The sequence below is a fragment of the Haemaphysalis longicornis genome, unplaced genomic scaffold (assembly GCF_048455015.1).
Source record: "Haemaphysalis longicornis isolate Haplotype H1 unplaced genomic scaffold, Haemaphysalis longicornis Haplotype H1 scaffold_1, whole genome shotgun sequence".
NCBI classification, from domain to species: Eukaryota; Metazoa; Arthropoda; class Arachnida; order Ixodida; family Ixodidae; genus Haemaphysalis; species Haemaphysalis longicornis.
Window position 1 is genome coordinate 155,600,003 of NW_027526203.1, and position 8,385 is coordinate 155,608,387.

At 48.9% G+C, this 8,385-nt stretch overlaps 1 protein-coding gene across 1 annotated transcript in view; it reads right to left on the reverse strand.

Annotated features, from left to right (window-relative positions):
• LOC144138294 (uncharacterized) overlaps positions 1-7,453 on the reverse strand; it is a 90,070-nt gene extending 82,617 nt beyond the window's left edge. The window contains exon 1 of the mRNA XM_077670509.1: positions 7,316-7,453. The gene's annotated coding sequence lies outside the window, so the exon portion shown is untranslated. The remainder of the gene's footprint in view (positions 1-7,315) is intronic.
• Positions 7,454-8,385: the final 932 nt, after the last annotated feature.

Below are 8,385 nucleotides of genomic sequence, written 5' to 3' on the forward strand. Positions count from 1 at the left end.
CCGAACCCCTGGTTGAGTGAGAGCCAAGGTGATGGCTGCGTCTTCTGCTGCCGTCATTTGTTGGGTCCTAAGCGAGGTACACGCAAGGAGGCTGGTTCTGGTAGCCACGATGATGGCGTGTTCCTGCCCTCGATGTTTGGAGAAGTTTCTGTAGATAACTGCATGAGCCCCACCGAGGGTGGTGTTTAGCGCTTGAGCCCGTGCTTTTCGGTGACCCTCGTCATGTGAGGGGTTCATATTTCTAAGCAAAGGGAGCATATTTCGTTTTAGTCACCAAGAGTCTGGGAGTATGTCAAGCGGAGTGACATTCTGGGCTGCCCAGCCAATCTGGTGAAGCATGAGGTTACCCACCGCTGTTCTGAGCCGGACCTTCTGGTTAGAAAGATGGCCTTCTATCAGCTCTTCCACCGTGTTGTGGAGCCCGTGTTAAGCAGCCTCAGTGTGGACGCACTCATGAGAAGACCAATGGCCTGGTCAACCGCCTTTCTAATCATTATATAAAGCATCTCTATGTCTTCCTCGTCGAGAAGAAGACAGGGGTTTGACGTAAGTGACTCTCCAGAGGACGATAGCTTCAATTAATCGAAAGCTACCAGATTCCTTTAGGCCTGGCTTCCTGGTGGCAACTCGCCTGATGATGTGTATGATTTGATTAATGCTGTTTTTAGGCGCTACACGGAGACGTCACTCTTGGTGTTATCCTCGAGATGTAGGTCCAGGATCTTGATGCTGGGGCTTAGAGTGATGGCCTGGTCATCAAGGAGTATTTGAATGTATTCCTTGATTTGGCGTGAGGGCGGATGACAAGAAGCTGGGATTTTTTACGTGAATACTGGAGGCCACAGGCTTTAGCACATTGGCGTACTAAAAGTGAGATTCCATGGGTTGGTGCGAGATTCCTTTAATTTTTGTAACTCTCAGCACATGAGCAAGGTGCGCACAGGGCCGCTAGACAGGCGTGAGGGGTCGTGTGACGCTTTCACGTGGCATTCAGCGAGAAGGCAGGGGGTAAACCCGTAGATGTGCTTGGTGAGTACACCATTTGTCTTCCCGTGTTCGCGTGGGCTCGTAGCTAAATCGGTAAGACAACGGGCTCTCGCTTTGTTAGTCTGTTAGTTCCAGGTTCGATTCCCGGTGGTGCCAGTAAATTCTTTTATTTGTTCGCTGGAGTTTTCTGGTGACACCAACGGTCGCGAAAGAACCCTTGGGGGGTAGAGGTACAAAGCTTTGCTTTAAAACCAAACCATCCACCGACGCCGGCGGTGGATGGTTTGGGGTCGCTTATAAAGTGCATTCGCACTTTATAAGCGTTCTTGAGTTGTAACCGAGTATAGCAATTACCTGAATGAAACTTGGAATGACCCGAGCTTTATTCTAGCGGACAAGCGTAGAGCTGTCTCTTTCCCTCCCGCGTCATAGGCATCTTATTGTTTGTGTAACACGCCAACACAACGAACATGACATGCCATCAGTAAGGGCATGAAACCTATAGCTGCGCGTGCCCGCCCCCTCCCCCCTACCTTCACTCCCCTGGTGCACGCATAAACTAGAAACTGTTCAGGATCTGGTGCTTAGAAGGGAAGGACACTGTCGAACACGTCGCTCTTGAAAGCCCTTTAAGCTGGACAAGCGATATTGGCCCAAGTCGGCGTTCTAAGCGGGCCAGTTGCTGTTCATCCAGGAGGGATTCGCAGCTACTCGACCAGCTGGAACATTAGGTGGCAACGGTGGCGGCAGTGGCTTTCCGTTGTTTTCGCGCCAATTCACGCTTCTGTTCGGGCTGACGCTTCTGAAGTTTCCGCTCTTCTTCCTCCAAGCCTGTTCTCCATCCAAGCGTGTGTCCCATAGCGAGTTACCACCTCGACGGCCTAGACCTTTATTCCAGCCGACACACACGTGGGTGTCTCTTTTGCTCCCCAGTCATAGGCATCTTATTGTGTGGGCAACACACAAACCAAGCCCCAAACCTCTCGATTACGGAGGACAGGGGAAAGGGCGCATTGAGCCATGAGACTCCCACATATAAATCTCCCACCACCACAACGGGTATGTCATCGGTAGCGCCATTCAGCCCTGCTGTGCGTGCATGCCCCCTCCGTCCCCCCAACCCGTGCACGCCTAAACCGGCAACCGGGGATGGGCGCATAATTATGCGTGAAATACATCGGCGAAGGGAAAGAGGCTCTACATGTGGCCAGACTGATTTATTATTATTCTTCCGCCAGAAGAACTATGACCAGCTGGTAAACGAGGGCCGCCGACGCGACAATGTCGCTCGGAATGGCTTTCAAGCTAAAGAAGAGTTGTGTGTTCACGCCGCCGTTCCAACGGGCGCAAGTTGCTTTCAACCGGCAGGGGCTCGCAGCTAGTGGGCGAGGTAGAATTTGAGGCGGCAACGGCCGCGGCTACATTCCCTGCGGCGTCGGCTTTCGGGCGTTTTTACACTCATTCGCCTTGCTGTTGATTCTCCGCAATCATTTCATAACGGCGCTATACTGTCGCTGTCAGCCGGCTGCGCAACTTGTGAAAGAGGCATCGGTGGTGGCGAGGGGAATAACCGCTGTGATAACCGTTGTGAGGAGGAGCCCAGGAGCAGCGCCGAGTAAAAGTGGCTTCACGGGAATGAAAATTAGGGGTTGATACATATACTGCTTAGAAGTAAAAAAAAAAAAACACGCAATAACAAAATCAGCCCCCGGAATCGACGCGCAATCGACAGGGCGCAATCTATAAAGCCGGTCGTGCATCGCTCCCTACGTGCGGCGTGCGTTGCGTACGCGTAACTATAAGGGTTTCAAACTACATGCGCGTGGGCTACGTATACTTCTGACGTTCGCGTACGTGAACTCTGTACAGACGTGAAACTAAAACTGCCTAAGAACCCGCAAAAACTATGACGGCGCTTCAACGCACAGAATGTACAAATTCGAGCCTATCATATGAAATTTGCACGTGCATAGACGAGCTTCAATCAAAAGAAAGCTCCTCGATGTAAAGCAAAATTTCATAAAGCTTCCGCATGTTTAAATAAACGAAATGCTCGAAAAAAAAAAGAATGCCACTCGAGCAGGCGCATGTGGTAGCAGTGTGGTTTATTTGTCTACGTTGACGTTTGACTTGACCGCGATTTCTTCTTGCTGGCCGGAATAATTTGGTAGCGGTCTGTAAAATCGGCATTTTTTTTTTTTTGTATGACTGCTACTTTTTATGCAAACTTAGCCCCACCTGACAGGCGCGCGCCTTCCCTGCACGGCAAATTTTTGGCCCACCGGCTGCCATTGTCGCCGGCTGCGATGGGCAGATCGTTATCTATAGAGCCGGTCGTGTCCCAATTCGATCACGCAGTGTAAACACAGCACCAACAAAATTCGCGCCCGGAAAATGTGGCTTTAATTTGTCTGTTTCTAGACTGTATTAAGCTTCGGAAAGCTGACAAAGTAAAAACAACTCCACACCAGCGCAAACGCAATATGAATATTGGCTAACGACGCTTCGCTGACTTCCCTTCACTGTAGTGAGTTGTGTATGCCGGTGCGACTGGTACTCCTGTAGAAGATCTAACGACAATTAAAGGCAGGAGAATAGTCAGCGCAGTTTTTCTGGGTAAAAAGAAAATAAAATCAACTGTAACTTTTATTGCAAAGCGTAAAACCAAGATACGTAGCAGGACCTTTTGATTGATTGATTGATTGTGGGGTTTAACGCGCCGACGCAACGCAGGCGATGAGGCGCGCCGTAGTGGAGGGCTCCGGATTAATTTTGACCACCTGGGGATCTTTAACGTGCGCCGAAATCTCGTACACACGGGCGTTTTTGCTTTTCGCCTCCATCAGAAAAGCGACCGCCGTGGCCGGGAATCGAACCTGCGACCTCGTGCTCAGCAGCGCAACGCCTTAGCCACTGAGCCACCGCGGCGGGTAGCAGGACCTTTTGAGCTGGGTGCACTAGCACAGCGGTATTCAGGACGACCACGCATTTGCGGCCCCTTGTCTGCCTAAGAATGGAAGTCGTTGCTGATCAGATACTTGCTGAGGGGGAGCTTACTGCATGCACAATTGGTATCGAACAAACCCCCATCTTTGCAGCTAGGAGTGCTGTAAATCAACGAGTTTGCAAGAAGTAAACAGAATTGCACAGTCGTGGACACATGAAGCGGCAACACGAAAAATATGAACCAGAACACACGAATAGCGCGATTTCTTTTCCTGCAGCTTAGAATTACGCTTGGCTTAGTTACAAAAACAAAGTTGGGAAACGCGGCTTTCCACACGCCATTATTGGACCTCAACGAACAGTATTTTTCAATTTTGCGTGGTCTGGTTCATATTTTCGTGTTCACATTTCATTTGGCCGTGACCATGACTGTACATGTAGGGATAGGCCCTGGAAACTATACCTATTACCTGTGGCCGACCTTGTGTTGTATGGAGCATTGCAAGGGTGCACGCATCTCATTTCCAATCTTCAAGCCTTGTTTTCCTGCCTCGACTCACCGCAACGAAGTGTATTTATCTGCATAATTGAACTTGGTCTACTGCAGGCCTTAAGGCCGCGCACCTTTTGTGACCCGGTGGAAAATACCAAGAGGAAACAGGCCGCGTTCTCACTAGGTGCGGTCTTCCAGTTGAGCATCTACGATGGCGCGGAGGGCATTCAGCTAAGTGCGCCTCGGCTCGTTCCTTGGCGCTGAATGGTCGAATACTCGGTCGGCCTGAGCAATGCTGGCAGACTTATCTGGACGATTTCTTGAGCGAACAACATGAAAATAGCACCTCACGGCGGTTCCTAAAGTATCGATAATGCGCGATAACACACAACGTTGGAAGCAGTATACGCCTCGAGCTTCGAAATCGCTGCGCCGCCTGCCGCCGCTTCTTCACTGTGTGTACGGGATTAGCGCTGTGTGGCTGATAGGTGATCATACAGTGTTTTGGTTATCTTTCGCTTCTCTTTGCCTTTCCGCGCACTAAACAACTTGTTATGGTGACGTCTGTAAGCAAATAGCACGTTTGGTGCACTTTAAAAAACAGCTGCGTCTTGGTAAAGCGCCGGAACGCCAACAAGAGCTATCCGGAGAGCGCATCCGGGGAGGCGGTTCTGCACGCTTCTTGGTCGCTCTTGCGGGTGTCGGCGACGGCAGCGGCATATCACCACTGTCCCCTTCAGACACGTCATGCACAAATAATTTCTGTTGTCGCCTCGTTTAGATCTGGTATTGGCACTGTAAGAGGTTGGTTCGTTTTGCAGCGCAGACAACAAATGCGGCTTTGCTTCAAATATGTACGTCGTACAAAAATATGTTTCGGGAATGTGATCACCCAATAGCTGACAATAAATTGTGCCTTTTATGGGAATATAAGCCACGCGAAAATGTTAAGTTCACTCAAAGGCTGTGCCTTGTTAAATATTTGTCCACTCACGCCTTATAGCAAGAACCAAGGTATAAGTTAATGAAACCAAGGAAAAATGAATGGTCTACAAGGCAGAAATACATAAAATAGTCAAACGGGGATGAAAAAAAAAAAACGTAGTGCAGCTTCGGAAATGCCAAGGACGTTTGTTTGAGCAAGGTAGTATTCACCAGACCAACTAGATGCGAAATGCGCTGATAGTTCGCAAGACATTGGGGGGAGGAGGAGGGGGACGCTGAACTATCGATGTTTGCAAATGCGGAGCAAAATAACGAACAAACGTTTTAGTAATCACTTTCAGTTTGTTTTTCGCCTTCAACGAACGGCTGATCACTCGGCGGGCGCATTTTTTGAAGAATACAGTGTAGGCAGTTCACAAGCGATACAAGGTGTCGTTGGAAGAGTTGATTGATTGATTGTAGGGTTTAACACGCCGACGCAACGGAGGCGATGAGGCGCGCCGTAGTGGAGGGCTCCGGATTAATTTTGACCGCATGGGGATCTATAACGTGCGCCGAAATCTCGTGCACACGGGCTCGTTGGAAGAGTGTGGTATCTGATAAGGTCCTCTGATTTCGCTTTATGCTAAATTCTGCAGTCTCCCTGTGTCATATGGCGATGTTTCTTAGAAGAGTTTAGTCGTGGACACGGATTACTCTTTGAGCCCGTCTCCGCGCTTCTCGTGGAGGATAAATGTAACAAATGAATCTTTGCGAGCGCTAACCTCGTGAAAAGACGACAAAGCATTAAATTGGTCGTTAAATTATCGTACTCCCGAGTATAATTTTGCATTATCCATAGTACTTCTTTCGTATAATGTTTGTGAAATTTATGCCGCATCGGCTTATATCTGATATGTGACATTGGCAAGCGTAACTTGCGTGCTGTCAGGTATGAGTGCTCCGATAGACTATGTAAGCGCACAAAGCCGATTTACTTCATAGTGTATGGCCGCAACATGACCATCGGATGAAACACTGCTTACGGAGACACTGCCACTAAATTTCAGGGCAGCGGAATTGCAATCAGCTGTATGCATACGCCGGATTCGGGACGCCGGTGTGTGACACACAAATGGCGCTCATACAGACCGAATGCACCACACTAAGATCGCGTCATAAACGTTTATACTCTCGTAAACATGCACGATTGCACACAGAGTGCATTCTCCACATTATTCTGTATTTCGAACGCGCGCAAACGGTAAATCGCAGTCTTGAACGAGACCAAAAATCAACGGCGACAGGGGGGAGCGGGCCGGTGACGCCCGCGGCTGCTTTCGAAACGGGCCGCTAGGGGGATTTCAGGGGCGCCCCTACAGGCCGCGCTTGAGGCGTATACGTATTGCCATGAAACCGAAACCGAAACTGGTTTGAGCAACTCTGAAAAATAAACCACGAGAACTGCACCCCCACACATGTTGCCAAATACCACTGAAGTTTTTCGTAAAGAAAAGATAGCCTTGACACGCACGCAAATGGGTATGCATGAGCATTAACATCTTACATATCGTTCGATCGCATAGCAAGAAGAGTTCGCGTCATTTCGCGTCGCTGCGGTAGTTGTTGGGGCCGCCGCAAACGTCGCATGATGTGTTTTCTTCTTTCAGGTTTTCCAAATAAATAGTGCTATGAAACGATGACAAGTACGTTTATTTGAGCCCCTCTACGTAATGCAAACACAAACAGAAGTTTGTGAAATTCACCTCAGTGTCCCTTCACTGTCAAAATCTGAAGCAGGGCTCGTCGGGGTTGAAGCAGCACTAAATGCACGTGGAAGGAAAAATCGAATAAATTTTTACGCTATTTTTCTATCATCTAATAACAACCGTGGAAGAGCATTGATCTAACATATCCGCGAAAAACTTCTGTTTAAAGAGCCTTTCACAAAATACGAGTACTTACGTTCATACATTTGAGAAACAACAAATCATCTAGTAGCTCCGATGAGATGTAGAGGTTGTGCGCGCCGATACCAGGTGCAGTGCCACAGAGCCATTGGAGCTGTGAGGGCTGCTTTGTCCTGCGTTTATTCTTGGCACCTCCCGCATGGAGTCTCAAATCGTGGTAGAGTATTAGCGCTGTAACGGCTGGGAACCAGTCCACCAAGTCATCGATACGGTCCCTGCGTTAGTTTGGAGCGGTGGTTAGAGGAAGCACTGTTGGAATGTAGATATATGGTGATAAAATTGAAAACAACACGAGGCCGTTTTAGTAGCAGCTTGCCTGTTGTGCACAATGATGAGCCTCTTGGTCCTCCCGCGCAGTGCCTTCCGGGAAGCAGCGAGAAATGTTGGCGTCGATCCTAGTTCTGGACAGCCGGCAAAAACCGCCACAGAAATGGACTGCTTTGCGAAAAAGTCCTGTAGTTTCATGAAGACCTCCCTATTCGCCGTAAGGAGCAAGCCACTAGAGTCGAGTGCAACCTCGGGTGGGGTATGCCCGGTGGAGAGCGGCTTCTCTAATTTGAGGACGACACTGTCTTGGAGATTGGCGAGTTCATCTGGGTCCCCGATGTCACGAATGGCCGCCATCATCGCTTCCTCGGAGCTCATTTTCTCTCCTCAGAAGGGTATGAAAGTAACTGGGCTGAGAAAAGGGAAAGACACAAAAATGTTGTAGTGCCTCCTGATCTTTTGCTCCAAACGTAGGTTATCTTCGTCTAACGAGAAAACATAAAGAAGTCGGAAAAAAAGGTTTTGTTGGGAGGAACGATAACGTTTCATGAGCATCACAAATTTCTCTTCTTAATGAAAGCCCTTTGCGAGTAATAGCGCTTTCAATGCAATGCGCCAAATGTTCAGGAGGAAGTGTTCACCTAATAGTGTCAAACAATGTGCATGACGTCGCCCCCGTTTTATTGCGTTTGTAACCGTTTTCGCGAATGGCGGAACGAACAACTTCGTCAGCTGGTAAGGGTTGTTGGCTACTAATAGCGCTCGTTGGCGATTACCAAAAAAAAATCTGGACAGAAA